Genomic DNA, 26411 nt, shown 5'->3' with positions numbered 1-26411 from the left:
ATGGACAACACATATTTCTATTCTAAACTCACTTTGGTGGATGTTGCCATCACAGACATCATGAGTTATGCCCACTGTTTACAAAGTATCAAAATAAAATGTGTATTAGTTTTTTAATTAAATCTGCAGCTTTCCCAAAGTGTTAAATATCACATCCTCTGTACACACATACACACAAGCATGGACACATCAAAACTAAAATCTGCACAATATGATCTTTCCAGTGTGTCAATTTGAAGAAAATTCAAGACTGGTAAAAAAAAAGAAGAAAAAAGCTGCTGTGCCGCTAGTCAGTGCTTATACAGGTATTTTATCAAAATCATCCTCAGCTGCCTTGAATGCGTCGACTCTAAGTGTTAAGAGTGGGAGTGTTAAAGGATCCCTAGCCAAATGTACTTCTATAAGGAAAGAGAAAAAATTATAATAAATAAATAAATAAATCGCTGCACAACAATGAGCTACACTCATTTTCCAGCCTTGGCAAATGCTTCATAACCACATCTGCTGTACCACAAGCTAGTGGGCAATTGCTTTTACTAGCATGTACTACAACAAATCCATAAACATGTCCAGCATTTCTTCAAATTAGAAACAACCTTCTCGGTGAAATGCGTGTTTCCTGAGTGCTGGATCTGCAACTCTTTTTGCCTCCACTGCATTAGGGTGAAATGTCAATGACTCCAAGCTACATGAAAGAGAGTAAATGAGAAGTAGGAGCAGTGGCAGGCAGCCTGGAGTCTGTTGCCCGATTCTGATTAATCAAGCATTCACATATCCACATGCTTTCATTGACACAGAATGGAAGGTCCACACACAGATACATTAATGTCTGTTTTTAAATGTGAAGAATTAATTAATTAAATAAATAAATAATTTAATTAAATAATTTAATTAATTTTTACAGCTATTTTCCCACCACATATTGGCACTGTATAGTACAGAAGCAAATCTGAATACATAATTAGACACACACTAGTTGATGTCTCAAGGTATGGCCTTAATAGACTACATAAGAAAAGTTCTTAAGAGGATGATAGGCAGTAAGTTATAAAATTGCCAATTTTACTTAATTTTATTACTTTATTTAATTTTAATAACTAATGTTGATGTGTCTTATGTATCATGGGTCTTTCTCACAAGGCAAAATATAAGGTATAAGACATAATATGCACAGTAAGTGACTCAAAAAACAGCAATATATCACTTATGCCTTAATACATTTATTTTTTATTTGCTTTAATACGCAAAGCAGGAGACTACCCCAGGACCACTGTAAACTGTAAGATAATTCTGTGATGATCAGTTATTCATTCATATATATACTTTTATAATAACCTGATAAACCTTTCTGTGAAACTGCAAAGTTGCTAACGAATTCTGCCAGTTCATTTAAAGGCAGAAGACCATCACTACTAAATACTCTCTAGCACAAAAGTAATTTCAGCCATAGACATTAATCAGGACAAATCTGTAATACGTTTTTGCCTAATCAGTGATCGGCACTATTTTTCCTCCACTTATACGTTTATATTGGCAAACATGAAATACAGATTAGAAAGATAACTAAAATTCAGCAGAGGTGCTTCAGGCAGTGTGATTAACTTAGCAATGGGAAAAACAAGAACAGAATCCAGGCTCGCATGTCATTTTCTGAGCTAAGCTGAGCTGCAAATCAGGTAGAAAAGTGCTATTTAGTGTTTCGATCTAAGCACTGACCTGACAACTACCGGCTTGTAAATCTTAACCCAGTTTATTACTCAAACACCGCACTACACATAGGGCTTGAGTAGTGAAGTATATGGCCCCTGAGCTGCAGTTATAGCATATTTGACTGAAATGTAGTTGCAGTGTAGCAGAACAGCTTTCACACAGGTGGGCGTCAGTAACTGCAGGCGCAGTAGAGAAGAAAGACCTGATCTCATTACTCCAGCAGGGTTCAGCTCAAAAACAGTGACCTTCCACTGGGAACCAAAAGTGTAACCTTGGAAACAAGCCATTGAACCTGTCAAACACGATAAAATATCTATTACTATTACAGACATTACAGCAAGGAAGGAGAAATATTACCTATTGACTTCTATGTGGTGCAACAGAAGGGGAACTAATAGCTGAGTTTAATCAATAATATAATCATAAGTTCTAGTTCACTGACTACAAAACAAAGTACACATGTTATATTGTCCAGCACTTTAATGAAGTACACAATTTCTGCATTTCAGTAAAAACACATTTACTCTCCTTAAATACTCATTTTACATTACTACTTTAAGCAAATGAACAACAGTACTTGCTATTGAATGTACATACATATTAAATGTACATGCACGGATCTAAGAGAACCAAATATGGCTGGAAAAGTCAGTCGACCCAATATTTTTGTCCATATTATGTATATTTTAACAATTGATGCAACTTAATGGTCCATTCACATGTACATTCAACTTTTTTCTAATGTTAGAGGCACACAGTCAGAGTACTCTTACTCCACTGAAACTCTAGTGAGAACCATGGTGAAATGCTTTTGTCATATAACAGGTTTATCATGCAACGCAATTTATGTATTCACTTCAGTGTACCAAGGAACGACATGCTTTTCTAAATGCAGTATAGTAAAAAGATATTACACCAGTGGAGGGTTATCAGGGCCAGCAAGGTCTTTTCTGCTGGCCTAAACTCTATCAGAATCACTGACTTACGTTATAAAATATTTTTGCCATGAATGTATATTCAATTGTTCCCAAAACTCTATTCTCTTCATTTCATAGCGTTTCTCTCTGGTGCACAAGGAGCAGTGCCACCAGAGTTTCGGTTAGGTTTTCCATTTGATCAGATCTCAGGCATGACATCATGTATTGCAGTGAGGCCAGCAGAAATGAATAGCGTGGGGCTCGTGTTAGATACAAATCTATGTAGTTTGAAGCTGTTCCCATAACCAATGAGAGTGCAGTTTGGTCACTACTAGGGCCACTAGAAGGCATAGAAATACGTCAGCATTTTCACATCCTTTGACTAAACAGTCAGAGAGCTCACTACCGCAACCCACATCTGTTGCAAACTGCACAAGCTTAAATATATTTGTGTGGATTTAAAAGCTGTTTTTTACTCCACAATGGCAGAGAAGAAATTGATTTGGATGCATATTTACAAAATGGACTTTTCAAGAAAAGTTGGACATCTCGAGGAAGGATCAGCAAAATAGTTCAAAACAGTTAAGCTTCTTCATGAACCATTTATACTTCCGTGTTTTCTTTCCCATTGAATTTCCATGAAAACAAATTGCCTTATTTTCTAATCACCAGGAAAACTATAATGCATGAAAGAATTCCCAAAATGCATAAAAAAAGAGGATATTTTATGGGTTAATATCAATGCTTCTGTTAGAGATGATGTATATGGGTGAAGCAGTTTCGGCTTCAGTGAAACGAGACCTGTTGAATTGGCTTTATTAGGTTTCTTACTTAAGTAATTCCATTAAGTCTTGCTTCATTAGATACTGTACCTGTGATGCAGCACTCTGTTATACTGCATTTCTGTATAATAATAATTGTTTCTATAGCCCTGCTGTCATAATCATGATATAAAGAGGTGGATTAGTTAAAGCTGATAGACAAAAAATGTAGAATAAAACTTTTAACTATAAAGTAAAGGCTGGACCTACTTTAGTGCACATCATACAGCTTACCCCTGGCTGCTGTTCTAAGAGATAATTGCAATGAATGAATGCCATGTAATTACTGTTCACAGAGTACGTAAGATTGTTTCCTGTTTTAGCAGGTAATGTATTTTATTTAGTTTTGTTAATTTGGAAAGAAATAGCATGTGTCAGCATTAAGATTTAGCAGATCTTAATGAGTTTCGGTGATAAAAGCTTATAAGGGACTGCATATTCGAACAGATTTATACATTTATATAACTTTGAATTATCAGAATTATTCAAACAGCTTCATATCAGTGAAACTATAATTCCTAAATCCCTTTTGCATGTAGGGGTGAAGAAATCTACAAGAAAGAAGAAACCGAATAGTCTTATGGTCTTATTCAAGGAACCAAAAGAAGCACAAGGAAACATTAATATCGTTAAGGAATATATTTGTACAATAATTGAATGTGTTACAGGTTTCCATTATGCTACATCAAAGCAAGTAGAACAAATGAAGAAGAAAAAAAAAACGCAAGTTCCATATACAGTACAGACCAAAAGTTTGGACACACATTCTCATTCAAAGATTTCTCTTAATTTTTATGACTATGAAAATTGTAGAGTCACACTGAAGGCATCAAAACTATGAATTAACACGTGGAATTATATACATAACAAAAAAGTGTGAAACAACTGAAAATATGTCATATTGTAGGTTCTTCAAAGTAGCCAACTTTTGGTTAGATTACTGCTTTGCACACTCTTGGAATTCTCTTGATGCCTACTTTGAAGTACCTACAATATGACATATTTTCAGTTGTTTCACACTTTTTTGTTATGTATATAATTCTACGTGTTAATTCATAGTTTTGATGCCTTCAGTGTAACTCTACAATTTTCATAGTCATGAAAATAAAGAAAACTCTTTGAATGAGAAGGTGTGTCCAAACTTTTGGTCTGTACTGTATATATATAATATATATAAACTTTTGGTCTGTACTGTATATATAATATATATACAGTACAGACCAAACGTTTGGACACACAAGGTGTGTCCAATCTTTTGGTCTGTACTGTATTTCAGCACAAAAGCTTAATTCTTTACAAATCTACCTACTTACTGATATATATATATATATATATATATATATATATATATATATATATATATATATATATATATATATATACCCTAATGCAGCTGCTCTACATGTACCTTTTCTTAGTATAATCATTTTTGTGGTTTGTGTTGTTTGTGAGGAGGTGGGGGGAGCTATTCGGGTGGTGGAAAGCGTTCACACTGGTTGGCACTTTGCAATAATTATGCACCAGACGTTCCCTAGTGCCCCCACACTGCATACCTACATTAATCAGCAGGAACAGCTCAGTGGATCTCCCTCCTTCCTCTTGCTCGTGCAAGATGCAATAATAGTTGGTGTAATTACGGGGAACGGATCACACCCCCGTCGAATATGACACCAGAAGGGCAAGGCAATCCCTGTGAGCCAGAATTGTTCAGCTGTGTGTAAGCTAAGAGACCTGATATCCACTTTCCACTGTATATTTTCACATAATACAGAAACTTAAGAATATGCATCAGAAAGACACATGAAAAGGGTTGTTTACCTCCTGTTAGAGTCTTTTTTTACATTCTAAACAGAGCTCAATGTAAAATAGGTCAAATAAAGACAAATGTTTTTGTTGCAACACATTACTATCCAGAATAAGTGATTAAATTAATTACTATTATAATTTATGAATCATCATCATCATCATTATTTATTTAGCAAACAGAATTTGTGAGTTCGATCTAACATTATAAAGTTATAACACCTTTGGAATGTCATACAACTGTATGTTATATACATGCTATTAAATATACCTGTAATGTCTTTTGTGGCTCACTATCGTAAAAACACTGAGGTGTCGAACAAAGCTAAATAAGGTTTACAATTTTTCCCATGCTCTGAGAATTTTTCTTTTCCCTCCCAACATCAGTAAATAAGCGAACAAGCCTTTAACAGCACATCGATCAATTCAGAAATCTAACAGTAGAAGGCTGTGTACTTTCTTCGAGTAAATTGTATTTGCTGCATTGAGCTCATTCACCTGAAGTCTGCAGTATGAGAGAGACAGAGCACTGCAGTGGTTAATTATAGAAGACTAACAGATAATATCACACACCACCTACAACACAGTATCTCCAGAAAATATGGCATTTGGGTAACGACTTCAGTACTGCATGTATGGCAGCTTTAATGCTTTGGCACGAAAATGAATAAGTCCACTTGTAGATCACTTCAATTGAAACACCTGATCATTCTGGTGGTTCTGTGGAGGCGGATCAGGGTAAATGCCATGCAGATAGAGCTCAAGAGCTGTAGTTAATGACCATATCAAATGTTAGACAAAAGAAAAATGTGTTCTCGGTCACTGTGGCTATAGTGTGCAGCAGAAATGCCTTGTTTATGAGAAAAGTCGGTAGAATGGCTGGACTACCTTAAATAACAACCCTTTCCAGCTGTGGTGAGCAAAAATGCATGTCAAAATGCATAACACACTGGACTTTGCGGTAGATGGGCTTCAACAGCAGAAGACTACACTGAGTGCCACTTCTGTCAAACTTTACAGTGGCACAAACTCACTAAAACTAGACAAAAAGCCAGATGAGTCTAGGTGTATTTAAACACAGAAACTACTATGTATATTTGCTTTTGCAAGGCACAGATTTCAAAGTTATTGATACATCTACAATGAATTAAAACTATCTACTATAAGAGCAGTCTTTTCTTGTCATGTCTAACCAGGTTAAACACACTTGTAGAAGACCTTGGAAGCCTCCATGAAGAACATTTTTATTTTTTATTTCAGACCACAACTTTTGAATGTATGCAGTTTTTTTTGTGTTTAAAAGCTCCAACTATGGACAATAATTTACTTCCTGGCAGACTTCTTTAAACAGGTATTGGGCTAAAACACCTTGTTAAGGAATACAGTGTCATCAATCCTCTATCCCACATCAACATCCACAAAGCAGCCCCAAAGCATCAATGATTCACCACCATACTTTACAATGTGTTTACTTTATTTATTAATTATACTTGTGTAACTAAACAATCTGATGGCGTTTATGCCCAAAAATGTATTTCATTCTCATTGGAACACAGCACATGGCTCCAAACTGTAGTTCCTTTGATTCCTTGGTGTAGATCACAAACTTCATTTTGTGGCTTTCTCCCAGGAGAGGCTTCTCAACATCAAATAGCAATGAATCTGATGTATTTGGATTTTGGATGTGGGTAGTTGGATCTTGAAAAGCCAATAATAAACTAAGCTGCACCATTTCAAAACTGCGATCTCTAAGGCATTTTTTCGCTTTTCACACCATTTTTCCTTCTTGTCCATTAGCATACAACTCTCTCCCCCCCTCCCTCCAGCTAAAATGTCTTTTTTCAGACACATTTTACAGTTTAGGATTCAAACCTTTTTTATTACACCCATTATAAAGCATAATTATATCATAACTGCTTATGTCTTTTTATATGAATTACTTGACTTATGCATGTCAACATCCATTTGCACCTTTTTTTTTGTACATAGTGCAATTTACATGTAGGCAGCCTCATATTTACACCCCAGGGTAACAAATGTCTGCAATACGTTCCTTTGGAAAGGGACTGGAAGGCAACATACAGGCATGAATTGAATCAACACTTAAAAAGTACAATATAAATGTACTAATAAACAATAATAAAGTCTAATAAATGGTAATTTTGCTAATGTGTGCTCCTAATAATTGTATATTGAACTGTGTATTAAATAAATGAATACGTGAATACAATGTGTTTAGAATTGGAGAAGCTTGTTGCACTTTTGTGCCATGCAGTAGTGTCAACAAGGGACTGTAGCACAGCTGAAAACAGACCAGTCTTAGTGTGTGATCCTTCATAGTCTGGAGCTTCAAAGAAGCCCAGAAAAGCAAAGTCAAAGCAGCCTTTCCTTCCTCTCTGGCCTTTCATCGGCTCACTGGTGTGATAGGGCCCATGGATTCTTTGAAGGTTATATCTGGGGTCTCCTATGATGAACATTACACTTCTGCAATATCCACTAAATCAGTTAGAGCTCAGAGTAGTAGTCAATACCCGACATTGATCTGTACAGTTATTAAAACTGTGATACTTTTACCCTTTTAATAATGGCACCGAATCTCAGAATGCTTGTTTCAACATTATATGAAACATCAGGTGAGTGTGATTTGCTATAGTTGTGTTTACAGAAAAATGCTTGTCAGCGGCTAATCTTTGGCTGATAGATTGACTGTCTGGTTATTGCAGGATGTATGATCTATTAGGACTGCATTTAAAAGGGTATTGGAATAAAAGGACTAATGCTTTTATGTTAATCAGTGCTGCTTTATACCAGACATGTTGATTTAATAAACTTTATAGTAATAATAATATTTTATATATAAAAATTATATTTAAATAAGGCCATAATCTGTATAATAGATTCATGTTCTAATACACTCATTAACCATTACGAGTATTGTTATAATATATTATGGAAATATTTACTGTGCATTACTGTAAAATATACAATGGGTATGTTGATCGTGTGAGGCACGGTTTTGATGTACCATAAATTACAGATTAACATTTTTTATATCTTTATGTGCTCATTCTAACCTGTTATCGTTCTGTCGCAACAACTCGACTCGTTCATGGTGAATATGAATGACCTGTTTTTTTGTTTTTAAAAAAAAAGGTTGACATGAAGTAGTCTTTAGGAAAGAACTTTTTCCAGCATGTAGGACACCTTGCATCTGGCCATATTAGCAGCTCAGCATGGTTTATTTCCCTATAACAGCACAAGCTGTCGTTTTATTTTCCTTGCTTAGTAACCTAATGCATTGGAAGTAATATAATAGAACTAATACAGACCTGCCTTAATGTTTTCTTTTTCACGAGAAGAAAACTTTTCAGAGAGCACTTGAGAAAGTGAAGGAAAAGGAGCCCATCTGTTGCACGATGTAAGAAAATGATGTCTAACATATAAGGTATTTATTACCCTTCCAGTGTTTAAATATAGATGCTTTTTTGGAAAGAAACTACAAAACTATAAACTATTATATGTCACATTGACACTGGAAATGTTGAAACACAGTTGTAGATGGTTTTATAGCTAGAAGAAATAATAGCAAAAAACCTCCCTGAAAACATATGAAGAAGACACCATAAGAGGAACCAGACTCCCAAGGCACCTCACACTTTTTCTACATGGCACTGTACATTTGTGTATTTATTTCGCATATACAGTGTAATATTAATTGTAACTGGAGGACAGGAGGCATGATTAGTTAGCATGCTGGAACTTCACCAGGAATCCACAGAAGGTGAATCATTGGTTACGCCTCACTAGCTCATAAATGAGTCATTAACATAGGTGAGTGCTTTTACTTATGTGGGTGTGTAATTTAAAATCTGCCATATTGAAACTGCTCATTATTTATTTTTCCACATATGCAGCTCTGTGTTCAATGACCAGCACTGAATACCATTAAAACTGTTCAAGAAGAGGCCCTTGGACATTATATATCAATGGTGCAATTTTTTGTACATCAGATACATTAAAAAACTTTCCCCTTCCCCCTGGCAAAAGATTCAGACTTTAAGACAACAAAAAAAGCAGCTTCAGAAACAGATTCTTTCTTCCTGTTCTTCAGAGGCTGCACTAAACCCCCTGGTTCTTTCAATATGAACTGCTGTAATTTTTGCAGGACACCACTTTATCACACTGCACTCTCTTCTAATTCTGTAGATTCTCTCTCTCTGTACTTTTACAACATTTTCACACTCTCTTCTGGTAAATTTGCACTCTCTGACTCAGTATTGATACACATGTTTTTGCTATAGAGTTTATCGTGTATTTGCTGTGTTATTCATGTTGTAAAAGCACTTGTAGTCTCTCTTCTGGTGGCTAATCTGGCTTTCACAACACTCACCTGAACAGGACCACATCTGTTTCCTGTTTTTTTTTTCAGTTCACTCACAATATTTAAACAACTCAATCAATCCAGTCTTGTTATTTGCCATCTTGTCAGTTAGCAAGTCTGAGCGTTATTGTTTATCTGGTTTTCACCTTTCAGTTTTCTCTGTGTTTTCCTTTATTGCTCTGTTCTCCTGATAATTTGACCTTTGACTGTTTTTTTTTACCAGGACTGAACAATTTTCCCACATTATCTCCCCAATTTGTTGACCTGCCAAGACTCAGCAGCTTTTTATTATCACACAACTGCTACCAACTGGGGAAATCCAGTTACATGTGATACATGTGAAGCTAACCTACACTACAGGCCAGCATGGCAACTCCAGAGACGACTCCAACCTGCAACCTGCAATCTTTTGATGACAGAACATCATTCAGGAGCCTGCCAAAGTAGAATTTGACAAAAAATTTAACTTGTCCTTACATCCACCTGCCTCTGATTTGTGACAAGTGTCTTACATGCAGAGGTGGGAAGTAACGAAGTATATATACAAATATCTGTACTTTTTACTTCTTACATTTTTAAAACCGGCTCGTTAGTTTAGTTTTAATTAATTGATTTGGTGAAATGTCAATATTTTTTATTTTCACTGCGCGTCGATTTCAGCCCATCAACCGATTTCCTGTCATTATGCGTCTTTTTCAATCCACTGGTGTATAATCCTGCCTCTTACTCACCACAGACGTAGACTAGATTATGAAGTTAAGAATCAGCAGGACAGAAAGCAACAAGGAGTAAAGCTAACGTAGATGAGACAGAGGGAGACACTGATGTAAACATGACTGAGAACAGAATCATTCCCGATCATCATCATCGTTTTTTCTCTGCCTGTGTTCTATGTGTGGAACTTCAGCCTGGACACATTCATATAGGTAACATCATTTTTAATTAGTTTTGTATAATATATATATATTGAGCTGTCAAAACAAAAATTGTTTTTAAACAGCACAACATTTTATTAACGCGCTATCAATTCAGCGCGCATTTCTGTTTTTACCATTTTTAATAAGAAATATAAATACATAAATGAATAACAAAATAACTAAATGTAAAAGAGACGATATTAAAACCTTCAGCACAACATACATTTATTCACGACATCCTTTCTTTACTTAGATATAAAATAAATAAATAAACTCCACCGAAAAAAATTTTTTTAATCAGTAAACTTTTGTTTTATTTATACGCCAAGTCTCAAATCAAACACCAAATCCACCATGATTCACACAATTTACCCTCTGGGTGGCGTTTTGTGGGTTTTCCCTCATAATGGCGAAACTAACATAAATTACTGTCTTTATTGATCATACAGATAAAAACAATACATCATTCAAATATGTAAAATGTCTATGATTATGATAAAAGCTTCTTGACTTGAAGAGATGCAGTTTCTCCGGTATCACCTCATTAACTGTCCGTGTGGAAACATTGCAAAGGTTCTGTTTGGTGTCCTGATGATTAACGTAAATTAAACCATCATTATTACTTTATATTTACAAGAATTTTTTGTCTTCATGCTCTATGTTGCATCCATATTTCTCCATGTCTATGTTGCTTAAAAGTACTAAAAACAGAAAGTATTAATATATGGTACATTTAGAACAGATAGAAATGTGTGATTAAGTTGCGATTAAATATTTAATTTGATTGACAACCTCTGTACAATTATACATACAATGTACATATTACATAGTATATCTTTTTTACTCCTCATTACATCTGCACTATTTTTATCTATATGTATCTTTATATCTTTATATCCTTACTGTACATTCTGCCCAACATTTCACATTCATCTATATATGTGTGTATAATGTGTGCGTATATATGTATATATTAGTATATTATATTGTATATATATATATATATATATATATATATATATATATATATATATATATATATATATATATATATATATATATATATATATATATATATATGCCATAGCTAGCTAGCTAGATAATTTACGGATTTTTCCTGGGTTTTTCCCGGTTTCACAAACTTCAAGCCAAAAAACTGAGTGACATAACATTAGACCAATGAAATTTCCGAACGGAAACGAAAAAACGCACCTCACGTGTTCTGAGCTGCATGGCTTCGGGATAAAAACTTCCACCGATGGCGCAAAATGATGACAAAAGATAAACTTCTGAGAGAAATACAGTGGTACCTTGACCTACAAGTTTAATTCGTTCCGTGGAAGAGCTCGTATCTCAATTTCCTTGCACATCAAATCAGTTTTCCATATTAAAAATACTTAAAATGGCATTAATCCGTTCCAACTCTTAAAAATGACACCCCGTTTTTATGTTTCATGTTATTAAATTGAAAAATACATTTCTAAATAACAAATCTTGTATAAAAACATAATAGAAAGAGTATGTAAACATATAATAAGGTTTTATTCAGTGTATTTTCCTTTCAGATGAGTCGACTTGAGCTAACGAAAATGCTGGTGGTGTGTGTGTGTGTGTGTGTGTGTGTGTGTGTGTGTGTGTGTGAAGGGGGGTAGAGGCGATAAGCGGAGGCGGAGGAAAAACTTGTTTTTTACTGTCACTCCTGTACACTACGTATCCCTTCAAAATTTTTACTTTTTCTTCTTTGCTTATCTTAATTTTCGTCACAATCTTCGCTTTCTGGCTTCGCTTCGCCATCTAGCAGTGGCGTCTCAAGCTCATACCTCAATACTGTTTAGATACTAGCCGTTGAGTCTGGGTCAAGGTATAGCTCACTAAAACTCCAGTTGCAGCAGAAATCAAATAAGCACAGACAAGTTTCCAAAACTCGTGCTTTTTTATTTTTCTTGGCAACAGCGTTACGGGTTAGACAAAGAAATCAGCATCAGAAAATAAAAAGGACATAATCCTCGGTCTCCACACACGCAGTAATACTGGAAGAATGCAGTGGCACGCTATTCCCAAAATACCGCTATGCTCCTAATAGAATCGCAACATATTGCATTTAGTGTCTTTCGTTAAAGCCTGTGTGAAGTTCATTAGTTTCAGTGTAGACACTGCGACTTATAGACAGGTGCGGTTTATTTATGTTAAAAATAAAAATCTTTGTCAAATTCAGTGGGTGCGGCTTATATAAGGGTGCGCTTTATAGTCCGGAAATTACGGTAGTTGTTTGAGGGTTACAGAACCCAATTACCACCCACATTGTTGTGTGGTAACAGGAATCCTTGACCTAGATCTTAATTTGTTACAAAGCACAGGCCATTCACATTAAGTGTGCCATTTAGATGACCATTTATTACAAAAATTAAAAAAGCTTGTCATTTATTGAAAAAAAAAACCCCATACAAACAAAGCACAGTTTTGTTTGAGTTTTTTATCCTGAAGATTATTGTCATTATTATCCCACAGCGGGAAGTTAAAAAGACGTTTTATCACAGAAAACTTCACCATATCAACTAGCATTTATGTTCCATTGCTCGATAACAACATGCTTGGTTTATCATTAATCTTGGATTATGTTTGCCATAAGTGTTCCATGAACAGGATTGTGTAAGATATTGTTAAAGCATTTTATAAGAAACCCATTAAACTGCACAGCTGACACTATATTCAAAGCGCTTGTTAATTAACACCCTTCTGACCAACCAGAATCAAGAATGTAGTCACTATGCTTTAAAAAAATAGTTTTAGCTGTTATAAAAAAGTTCTAAAAAGATAAAAAGTCCATATAACAAATAGTTCAAATAAATATGACTATATTTGCTTCTCTCCAGTACACATTGTAAGGCACACAGGCACAAGGAAATAATTAGTGTGAAAATACACACACTGCCACAGTTTTGCTTCACATTGTTTAGACATAATTAGGAAACAGACAATAAGGACCAGATGGCTGTATCAGATTACAAATAGAAACATTTAAAAGAGCATGTCAATACTATAACCCAGATTGAAGCAGCCAGGAGTACTGGTGTCTGAGCTTGACTCATGTTTTATTCATACCAGTCTGTGAGATCTTCTACAGTGAAGCCCTGTACAGCCGCACCAGTGGGGCCAGACAGTGATTAGTGATCTTCTTCTCTGCTTACTTTACAGTCTCTAAATCTCACTTTCTGATGAAATATTGCACACCATTGTTTACTCCTCAAGGTGCGATAGGATATACACCGTTATTACGAATATCCATCAGCAATCACAAGAGGACACACACACACAGAGCTTTCATGGGGAAACAAAATGACTAGAACTTTTACTGCAGATATCCTGACAGGCTGCATATTATTTGCAATTCCCACAAAGAGCCTGAATTCACCACTTGAGGTTGATTCTTAATCATTTCTTAATTAATCTATGTAGACTTAAACTTTACAAATTATTTATAGCAGAAATATTGAAGAAAATGTCAAAATTCCTTTATGTGAAGGTTTTTTATTTTATTTCAGACAGCCACACATTTACATTTTCAAGTAGAAACCTATGATATTTGAAGATTCTCTAGTATTCTCTACTAAATATAGGATTATCTTATATTTAGACCTATTTAAATATATACTACAAATGTTTTGCTTTGGTAAAGACAAGTTGTGTTGGAGAATAGCTGTCATTTCTAGTCTTCTATAATTACCTTTTAGCAAATCCATGCACCACAAAGCTTCCACTGCTGGGCCTTTGAGCAAGGCCCTTATCCCTCAGTTGTCATAAGTCACTCTGGATAAGGGCATCTGCCAAATGCCATAAATGTAAAGTGGCAAAATCTTAATCATCTTTAATGACAGCTGGCAATCAAATGGCTGTATTCTGTCTGCAGTAGAAACGACAGACTGGTTCAAGGTGGCGGTTGGACTGCATCAAGGATCAGCCCTTTCTCGTTTACAGTGGTGATGGACAGGTTGATGGATGAGGTCAGATAGGCGTCTGACTATGATGTTAGTGGATGATATCGTGATTTGAGGTGAGAGTAGGGAGCAGGTGGAGGCAGGGTGGAGTGGGTGGAGAAGAGTGATAGCAGGAGTGATTTGTGATAGAAGGGTATCTGCAAAAGTGAAAGGAAAAGTAAATAGGAATTAGGAGTGACGACGATGGACAGGATTAAAAATGAGTTCATTAGAGGGACAGCGCATGTAGGATGTTTTGGAGACAAGGTGAGGAAGGCGAGATTGAGATGGTTTGGACATATACAGAGAAGGGACATGGGGTATATTGGTAGGATGGTAGGAGAAGGCTGAGAATGGAGCCACCAGGGAAGAGGAAAAGAGAAAGACCAAGGAGGAGGTTTATGGATGTGGTGAGGGAAGACACGCAGGTAGTTGCGTTAAAACAGGCAGATGTAGAATACAGAGGGATGGAGACGGATGATCCACTGTGGCGACCCCTAATGGGTGAAGCAGAAAGAAAAAGAAGAAGAACTGCAAACTGCATAGCAGACAGTAACAATGATGGACCACCAACAGTAAATATATTCCTAGAAAAAAAGAGTTAATGTATTTTTCCCACTTTTGCCTCATACAGTATAAGGTAAGCTTAAAGGTGAGGTAGTAAGTTAAGTTGTTGGACTGCTAAATGAAGTAAATGTTCATTCATAAATTTTTTTTTTTTTATACAAACACAAAATACAATAATCATTGCATTGGCACTCAATGAGTTGGCTTATGGTGTTCAAAACCTCAACACTTGAGACTCACTCACCTTCACACAGCATGTTTAAACATTTGCATTGAAATAATACACATAGCCTTTGCAGTATAAATTGTTGAAACCATCCCACATCTGTTTGCAAAGTACCATTTGTGTGTGTGTGTGTGTGTGTGTGTGTGTGTGTGTGTGTGTGTGTGTGTGTGTGTGTGTGTGTGTTACATAAAGACTGCACATATCATGAAGGCCTACTACGTTGGAAAAATAAATGTAATTTTTTCAGCTCAGCCATTGCCTCTAGTCCCATTTTGCAATTGCAGCATCGTTTGTCATGGTCATTTGTTTCAGATTCCACAAACATTTGCATAATTATCAGATGTAGTTTGGGGTTCTTCTCAAGCAAAACTCTCTCAAATAGGCCATACTAAACTCCTCTTTACTGAAATTCATTTTCGATATTGCATCTTGTTGGTGGTAAAAAAATCTGTTTTTATCACAGATTATACAAGACATTTATATTAAAGTACAATAAAGTCATTATGTGCATCTGTTTAATTTGATTTAATTAAAGGATTTAGCCCAAACAACACAATACCTAAACATACACAAAATAAACCCTCAATATATTATTTTTAGTGCTGTAGCATTAAAAAATAGGTATTCATGTCTATTTTACTAGCATCTATCAGACCACAATGTTTCCTGGCTGTTCACGCTCATTAACAGCCTGATACAAAATCAAAGCACTTTTAGTCATGAGGATGTAATTTGACATCTACCTCACCAAAAACCAAAACTCCATTTAAAATCTCATCCAAAAGAAAGACTGCAGGATATTGCAAAGTCCAGTTGATGGTTTACTACTTGGATTCTGCCGAGTGCATTTGTCATGGTCGATTTGTGGGAAATTGTGCATGTTAGAGGAAGCTGTGAAGTAAAGAGGAAGAAAACTGAAGACTCAATCGGCTGCGACGGTCAGTGACACTGCCAGAGAGGATGAAAGAGGAAGGGAGAGACTCTGTTTTTCATTCTTGGGAATTGGTTTTGGTTGTTCCCGATTCAAAAGTGTTCCCACAAATCTTTAATGACTAATTAAAAGTAAAACGATTCCCTCAGTCGTCTGCTGACTTGGCGTTTTCAATCCAACTAAAGAATGTTGGGTAAGTGCTGTAAAATAATCCTTTCACATATAAATCAGGGCCAGGTTGTGAACAAAGAAGTCTTTATTCAATGTGTGGACATCAGAAGGGAAAAAAACCTGGGTGAAAACCTTAATTTTATTGCAAATGAGTTTTTGCAAGAAGTGGAAATTGAAAAAATGTTCTATTTTAGGAGCTAAAGGCTGCTGTTTTTAAAATCACCTTTATTCTGAGCAATACTCATCTTAATTCAAGTTAAATTATTTTATTAAGGAAAATAAAATAATGTGGCAAACTGCAAAAGAATTAACAGCAACATGATAATGTGACTGTGCTGCACAAGAGGTGAAGTTACTATTTCCACCCTGAAGCTGATTACTAATGTTTAATTATGCTTAATAGCACATCATAGCACTTTCTGTCCTAGAAGTTTAAGACTGTAACCTAAAACTAGAGACTCCTTCTAGTAATTATGCTTATTCTAATATGCACAATAATATAAACCTGAGGCCAGAACTACTGTAAGAGCTGTCATTACAAAAAAAAAAACTTTTTTTAACAATAAGAGTTGAGCATTTTACAGTGGTTAGGTATAACGGCATTGCCAGTGGTGGGCAGTCAGGGCCAGCAAAGCCTGCACTGCTGGCCTAAACACTATCAGAAGCACTGACCTACATTTACAACCTAAATTCTAATATTTGTTCCATGAAAATGTATTAATTTGTTCCCAACAGTTTATTCTCTTCATTTCATAGTGCTTCTCTTGGCTGCACTGCTTCCAGTACGGGTATGTGGATGTTAGATTTTATGTCCAATCAGATTTCAGCCTCTATGTGCTGCCATGTCAATCTAATCTGCCCAGGCCCTTCACAATCAGTAGTGCTGGCCTTTTACCATCGTGAGGAGAGGTCGGCCAACCCCGAAGCTAGCTAGCTTGTCTTAGTCCGAGAAAGGGTTTGTTTGCCACTTCCAGACCAGTGAATACGAGCGGTACCACTGGATTACAGCCTCTGAGGAGCGGTGCAAATTATGAATCTGTATCTCTGGTGAGGAGGTTGTATTTTATTTAAATTTGTATGTTTTTTTCATGTTATTAGACAAATATTTATTCTGAACTGCTCCAGATGATGTAGGTGCACAGTTGTGGTGGTAGTGTAGAGTTTTGGAGTCTTAACTGGGTTTCTTGCTTTAGTAAAATGGTATTCACCCTCCATATGTGAAATGCCTCTCTCTCTATAATGCCACTTGTTTTTATATTGCGTTTTTGTATTGTATTTATGGTTACTATAATCGCGATGTGATGGTGGTATTAAAATGTGTTAAAGGATTAAGTCGGGTAAATCCCCACTGAAGACCCAGGTACCAAATGCACGGCCCGCCACTGGGCATTGTACTAGCCATTTTTATTATTTATTTTCATTTCATGAGCAAAAAAGAACATGTATAACCCAGAATAAAATATGTTGCCATGACCACAGCTTTGTATTTTACCTCTTTTGGATGATAGAGAAAATCAGTTAAATCAGTGTGCATTCAGCATTGTATATACAATAAGTAGCAATACAATTTGTTAAATCCCTAATGACTCATGATTGTTGCTAATTATTAATTCAGGGTATATGCATTGTTTTGTGTAAATCACTCTACTGTAAATACACATTAAATCCAGCCCTGAAAAAGCTAACGATAAGACAAAAAGAACATAAAAAAACTGAATATTTTGATACTGAAATCATATAAAGCACACCTACTTCTCTATTCACCCACTATTCGGCTTTCATTTATACACTGGGCTCTTTGTCAGATACGTTTGTCCCTCTGGCAAATTTTACAGAAGCTAATGAATAGCTGTGAAAAAGGGTCAGGACATTAGTGCACCTCAATGAGGGAAGAAGCAATTGCAAAATAACATGCTATACAGCACATATTAATTATATATATATATATATATATATATATATATATATATATATATATATATATATATATATAAAATACATCACTACCAACTTATTCATGACTTGAATCCACCCATAGAAGAGAGAAACAAAATGTTCAGCACTGCTGTGAGCTTCCCTAAAAGCTTTGTCTGACAGTTGCACTAAAGCCCAAAGCTAAAAGATTATGTCACAATGACTTGCTGTGTCAGGAGTTGGAGGAAATGTTTTTTTAAAGATTTATTGTATTGTATTGTTTTTTTTTTTTATTTATTTTTTTATTGCAAATCTGACCCAAGCTATCGACACCACTTTCAGATAATGAAAAAAGTAATGACGAGACAAAAATAAAGAAAAGACAAAGGAAAATTTATACCAGATTTACAGTTGAGTGCAGAAGTTTGTGTACCCTTAGGACAAAAGAGAGACATTTCATTTATTTCTGCTTCAAAGTTCCAGAGATCCTGGTTCGATTCTGTGCTCGGTTTACTCTCTGTGAAAATTGTTACACAGTCTCTAAGGGTTCTTCAGTTTCCTCCCACCTCCAAAGGGTGTATTTCCTACGTCCACCTGGGTTCCTGAGATATCCTACAAATTCACTTTTCAAGCATAGAAGTCTGCTACCTAACCCAAACACAACATGTGCAGTAAAGTCGGTTTGGGATCATTTTTCGTGAATAGCTTCAGGTTCGGGTTTTTAACTAAATGAAGAAAATATTTTAAATATAAATACATCTATTTCAAACGATGCAACCTGGTTCATACATGTGCTTCTGTTATGTCAGTCATGGTGTAGGGTCAAACTATTTTGAGTATGATAGGGTCCAAGCTTCAATTTAAAGCCTGTGTAGACCTCTAGACTAAAGTAAAGCTTTTAATGAGGCTGAATGATAAATAAATCACAATTGTGGTTTGTTCCTTTATTGTTAACGGATTGTTACTTATATATTAAGACAATAAAGTTTGCATAAAAATGGCATTTTTAGCTTCTAACCTACTCTCTGTCCACGACTCTTTCAGTATTATTTAGGCCTGGCTTTTCTTGACATATTTGGCCAAGCTTTGCCTGTTTTTCTGCCAAATGTCATACACACTGAGAGCTTCATTTAAGATATGGACATCATGAGTCTCATAATTTGGTTTGACAAATCATTTTTTTGGTTGTAGACTCATGCCAGGGTGCAGCCACATTTTTAGACGTGTTTTTAAATATCGAGAATGTAAAATATATGTACGATGCATTTTGTGCACTCGAATGCATTTACTTACTGTATGTCTTCTACACAGCGAAATGTGCTATATATAACATGACATATATAACATGTATATGACTTACCTTTAAACACATTTATGCTGTACATTTCATTATGAACAGAGTATGTGTGAGCACTGCTGTGGAGTAAACTGTCACCAACGCAGGCGGACACAGCTTCTGGGAGCCGAGCCAAAAAGCGGAGCCTTGTTTGCAGCTCCTGCTGGCACTTTTACAACTGAGGGGTGATTGACTTCATGCCAGCGTACATGTAGGTCAACACAACATTGATTACGTTTCGTAAGCTGGAGCTGATTTAGCTTTAGACTGAATTAGCTTAATGTTATCAATGACAAAGGGTGAAAGTCACTATTGTATAGAGGTTACCATGGTGGAGATTGTACACACACACACACACACACACACACACACACACACACACACACACATGGGAAAAACACCACAGCATAACCTTGACCTGAACTTGTCAATGGACACAAAGCTCCTAAGAAAAACAGGTCAGGCTTTGACTATCAGGGACTAGAACAATCATACAGAGGCAATTAACAATTATTAATATTAATATACTGTACTTTTAAAATAAAACAATTTACTACTTCTACCCATTTGCATGATGCTTTTATCTAATGTAAATTTCAATTCAAAGAGGAAATAAATGAGCAGGATTTCTCATTAGGGATGAATTTACATTTATGGCATTTGGCAGAACGAGAGTGAATTACCCTGAGTGACTTGCAATTATATCATTTATACAACTAAGCAGTTGAGGGCATTGCTCATAGGCCCAGCAGTGATAGCTTGGTAGAGTTGGGATTTTAACTCATGACCTTCTGATCAGAAGTCCAAAAACAATTTAATTCAATTGCAGGTAAAAGGCTTTGTACAAGCACCCACCCATGACATCTGGGTAGTTGGACCTCAGAACCTCCTCATATGCCTTTGAGACACAACTTCCCTTAACAAGTGTCCACTGATTCACATGCCTCTAACTCACACTAAAGGATGAATTTCACTGCTTCACAAAAATGAAGGCTTTTAATCGCATTTAGATTTACATCAGAGAGAGTTTGTGCACACCTTCATTAAATAAAATAAAAGCAATCTGCTCACATTTTAATGTAATACAAGATTCTTTTCCATTCTTAATCAAGCATAAAACCTCAGATAATCCCACTATGCATAGCGTTTTCTGGTTCTTACTGTAAATCACTGCACACTCATTTGCAGTGCAACCTACAGTAATGCTTATATGATTTACAGTAAATTGCAAATGCTAAAATTATATATATATATATATATATATATATATATATATATATATATATATATATATATATATATATATATATATATTACACACTGTGTTTATGTTGTAGATAGATAGATAGATAGATAGATAGATAGATAGATAGATAGATAGATAGATAGATAGATAGATAGATAGATAGATAGATAGATAGATAGATGGTGAATGCATTCATTCAAATATTTACAATTTTAAAATTAGGATAGTTTACAATGAAAACAAAACTTCTCAAGTCTGCATTACACAAAATGTAAATTTTATGTTTACATTTTAGGTATTAATCCATAATCGTTTATAGCTCAGTATGTAGTGATTTATAATCACTACATATGCTTTTTTCTACAGTATTTGTGTAAAATAACAAGGTCCTACAATTTAAATAATTTTACCCTCTATTCTTTAGTTCATATTTGTTATTTTTCATCCAGCTGTTATTGAAATAAAGGTGCCTCTGTGCCCTGTGCCTTGTTTTAAGGCTCCCCTCTATTCCTGTTTACCCCACGTTATTTATATTTGATTAAATCCCACGATTATTATTTTGTTTTCGCTTTCCTGATGTAGCCATCTTGAATTCTTGCTCAGCATGAGAAAAATGTTCTGGTTTTGTGTTTTAATGTTTTTTTATTAGTATGAAACAATTTAAGTCAAAACGTGGGCTGTAATTTAATATGTCTGATTTTTCTATTTTTAAGACCTGGGAGTGACCAGTTCAAAGAGAAATAATGAATATTGTGTAATTTCATTCGCTTTGCCAAAATCAAACAGCAAAGCAAGCTAAAGCTGATTACATGGAAAAAAAAACACAAACACAGGTTTAGGAATATTTCTACCACTAGCAAGGTTTTTTCATTTGTGTGTGTGTGTGCTCTTCAGTCTAAAAGGTTTAATATTTGCATAATTTGAATCAGACATATTGATTTATTTATGTACAATTAAATGCATGGTAGCACTTAAGGTGCATGCTGTAGTTTTTCTGCTCACTGTGAGCAAAAACACCTGTTTTAATACTTGAAAAAAATGAAACAAAACTCCAGCTTCATTATATAGCTGTCTTTATACTCACTAGTAATATTCACCACAATGATTTTATGCTGAAACGCTTATATCAGGTCTGGTAAAGTACCAGAAATCATCAGCTATTGTCATTTAGCACATACACACTAACCAAACTGATTACTTTTCTGCTGCCTTGTTGTTCTTGAGCATAAGCATACAACATATACAGTAGTGACAACATTTGTAGCATTACATAATTGGCTATATTTATATTTATAACATACATTTTGATGTATAAAATTAGTGTAGTGGCAAGTAGATAATGTGTATTAATCTAGGTAAAGGTACAGAAAATTGTCACCTTGCACTGTAGACAACCCATTTTAAAATATCTGTTACTTATACAGGAGCACATGGAACAAGTAATTTCAGCACAAAATATATCAGTGCAGCTGTTATAGATGCCTATTATTCACTATAAGCAACTACCAGAATTCATCCATACATTTATTCCTTACATCCATACATGTATTCTGTTATTGCACTATATCTTCTGTTTTTACACTATAAGCAATCATGCTTTTTTTTGTTTTATAATGACTCATCGACAAGGTGCCAGACTTGTAGGAGTGAAATTAATTACAGGAAGAAAATGGCCAGACAGGTTTGAGTTGACAGAGAATTTGCAGTAGCTCAAACAATCTCTCTTCGCAACTGTGGTGAGCAGAAAAGCATTTCAAGATGCACAGCAGACACTACCTGAAATTAAAATGATGATTAAAACTGCTATTTATTAAGTTTAATAACAATATACTTTGCTTCTTGTCACATCGCCTTCATATTTTCCTAAGAATGCATGCCCAAGGAATTTTTTAATTCTTATATAATGGCTGATATTTCAAACTTAGCAAGAAAGTCCAACAAAAAAACATAATTAATCCACCTTTCATATAAATTCACAAAATAAACACAGGAGCATCGTTCTATTGTTAGCTTGATAAAATGCATGCTAAATCCAGTGAGCCCTTAATTATCCAGGCCCATATGAGACCAGAATTTCCAGGCCAAATTTCTTCAATCAATTCAATCTGTGTGCATGACCACAGGAGGATACTTGGAAGACATCATTGCCATCTTGTGACAAAGAAGGGCTTTTAGCCAACCAGTTTTACTGTATTGAGTGACTGCTTTGATGAAAAAGCTCTTGAAAAGACACATAATAATGTGAATCCTCTTAAGAAATAAAAGGGGTGGGAAACTAATAATCCAAGGCACTTCTGTACCAGAGGGAATAAAAAATACTTGTCTCTGATCTCTAGACACAAATTTACTACATATAGCCATGCAGACACCCACACACATGACACACAGAGATGTATCCATAATCATGCAGGAAATAAAAAATCCCCAAAAAACTATAAAACTATCACTATGGCAACAGCATTCCTGCTCATACACCATATTAACTTAACAAATGTCTAATATACATGTTACATTCTATTTACCAATAATTACTTTTTAGTTTCTGTTTAAAAATAAAAGGAGTCCAGTAGTAGGCAATGCTTCCTTAAAAAAAACAGTAGTATGATCTAAAAGCAAATGAAAGCCAAAGAAGCAGATAGTGCCAATTGGTAGGAACTTCACACTGGAATATATTTCCTAGTCTTATTGTGTAGCATCGTGTCTTTGACCAGAGAAACCTCTAAGGAGAACCAATGCCACACTATTGGGTGGATAAACTCTCATTAGTGGACAGCTTCGAACAGGCTGGGCAAACACACATGCCAGAACAACATAAAAAGTAATATAACAAAATATATATAAAAATATAAGTAAATTAAAACTAAAATATATTATTATTATTTATTATAATTGGCCAGAATTATAAGTACAGATAAGCAGCATCACAATAGAATTGAAAGCCAACATTATGTTTCTGGATTACAGTATGTAACCCTGGCTCCCTGAGGGACCGAGACGCTGCATCAACAACGCTTTGGGAACACTTCCATGTTGTCCATGCTCTGAATCATGTGAAGAGGCATGACATCACCGACGGGGTGACGTCATGACCAGGAAGCTAAAAAAAACAGGCATGCGGTGGAGTCGCCACACTCCGGGTAGAGTAAGCCTTGATCCCAATAGGGAGACCTTTCTTATAGGGACCATAACAGACAAACAGCTGCTCTGACTACCTTGACAGTTCTGTCCTGTGGATGTATGTGTCCAGTGCTACAGCGGCTACTCCTTGTCAGGGGCCTGAAAAGGAGAAGGATAGAATGCTTGCAGCACGACAGATTGTGGGGAAACCAAGGGCCCTGGAGTGAACTCCAGGGTGAAGAGGGCCACGGAGAGAGCCTGTATGTTCCCAATCCTCTTCACGGAGATGAGTCGATGAGTCACCGTTCCCCTTCAGGGGCCACAGCCTTCATAACTCCGGGCGGGTGGTGAACCAGGGTGCCCCCTGCCTTGGAGAGAAGGTCGCTCCTGGGGGGGAAACTCCTAAGGAGTTTCTTCGATAAAGGCCACCAGGTCTGCAAACTATGGTCTGCCCAGCCACCAAGGCGGGAGACAATTGTGCCCACATAACGGTCAAATCCCACACTATGCCTAGGAAGGTGGTTCTCTGTACTGGAGAAGCACACTCTTCTTAGCATTTAGTCTTAGCCCCAGCTCCTTCATACAGGCGAGAACGTCTCGATGCCGGCCCGCCAGAAGCTACGATTAAGCTAATATCAACTAATCGTCTATATAGTTCACATTTTGTGAAGGTGCAGGGTGAACATCGCAAGGCCAAACAGAAGGACCCAAAATTGTAAGCTTTGGTGAAAAAAAAAGCAAACCTAAGGATCTTCCTGTGGGAAGGGAGGATGTATATGTGGAAGTAAGCAGACATTTACCACCTACCAAAAACCTGTAAAGGGACAAACACACACAGAGCGCTTCCTGAACAAACTAAAGCTAGCGTCAGCTCCACTGCATGTGCGTTTTATAGCTTCCTGGTTGTGACGTCACCCTGTCTGTGAGATCGCTCCTCTCCATTAAATGATTGCACATGTGATTCAGAGCATGAACAACACGGAAGCATTCCCAAAGCATTGTTGACGCAGCTGGATGTCCTGAAAGGAAACCACTGGAAGTTGAATAATAGTTTCAAAAAGCCTTACAACACCATCTTATAGTTTTGTATTAATAAAGCATTAAAGCACACAATAAATACACCATCAATTTAGTTTGGTTTCAACATAAGGCTATTTTACAACACTTACAATTAATGCTGTTTTACAAGCTGAGAATTTGGGTATGTAAATGAAGCAATTAGTTAATCATTAGTTGCACTCTGCAGACCATTTGCTATCTAAAATCAGTGTACAAAGCTTTGCCATAATTGTACCTTCAAAGAAAAAATAAAATAAGTGGCTAGTTATTAATGATTCTAAGCCTAGCTTTTGGCACAATAGCAAATGTGCTGCATGTTGCCATCCATTACCGTATTTTCATAAATAACATCACCATGCCTTTGAAAGTTTTCAGTATTTGAAAATCTGTGACTTTACTGCACTGATGAAGTTTAGAAACAATAAGTTACACCTTACTGACCTTTTAAAGTTAGTTAGACTCACTTCAATATTTACTGGTTTTCCTTTTATTCCTTTCTTCTATCCAGAATTTTTTTTTCAAGTTAGTGATCTTAATATTATAAGAGCTCCATCCATTATAACCCAGATGGAACCTTAGGTTACTGATTTCACAACTTTCAGATAGAAAGATTCTTCTACCTTTCCATTTTTCTAGTGATTCTATTTTAGACATCTCTCAGGCTAAAACTACCGAACCTGCTGTGACACTTGTCCTTCCTTTATGCATTATTTCTTTATTGCTTAGATATAGACATAGATATCAAACCATATAATAATATAGACTTCAAAATACTGGAATATTATATTGGCAACTTGCCACATATACAAGTACAGTACAGTAAAGTCTTCACATTTCTTCGAGGTGCAGTGTCACCTGAGTTTCAAACATTAGAATACTATAGTGTGGAAATAATGTTCATTTGATTACTATGTTTCAATGTATGCCTGTCAGAAAAGTGTTGCAATTTCAGCAATAAGCAACGTTTTAAATGGGAATTTCACAAATGTATGTAAAAAGGGAGACAATGGGGAAGGGGGGGATGTGTCTGAAACTAATACCATCCCACACACACACACACAAACACGGACACACACAGGCTGTTAGTTCCTACCCTCAATAAGATCCTGTTTACTGTTTCATTTGCAACAAAAATAGATGGAAAATCTAAATGTGATTACATTTATCAGTAAATGTGAATACAGACAATAGGTAGAAAACCCATTGCTAAGTATATTAATTACTTTTTAAATGAATTATTTAGCATTTTTGTGTGTTTAGCTCGATAGCTGAGGAAGCTATATATAAACAGTATATACTAGGTGTGTAACAGTACACAAAA

General features: G+C 35.7%; 1 protein-coding gene across 2 annotated transcripts in view; it reads right to left on the bottom strand.

Annotated features, from left to right (window-relative positions):
• Nucleotides 1–26411, bottom strand: part of btbd11a (BTB (POZ) domain containing 11a) — a 175892-nt gene that overhangs the window by 37027 nt on the left and 112454 nt on the right. The window lies entirely within an intron of this gene.

Source organism: Silurus meridionalis, chromosome 18 (assembly GCF_014805685.1).
Source record: "Silurus meridionalis isolate SWU-2019-XX chromosome 18, ASM1480568v1, whole genome shotgun sequence".
Lineage (NCBI taxonomy): Eukaryota > Metazoa > Chordata > Actinopteri > Siluriformes > Siluridae > Silurus > Silurus meridionalis.
Note: the sequence above shows the minus strand (reverse complement) of the source record. Positions and strands in the feature narration are given on the sequence as shown.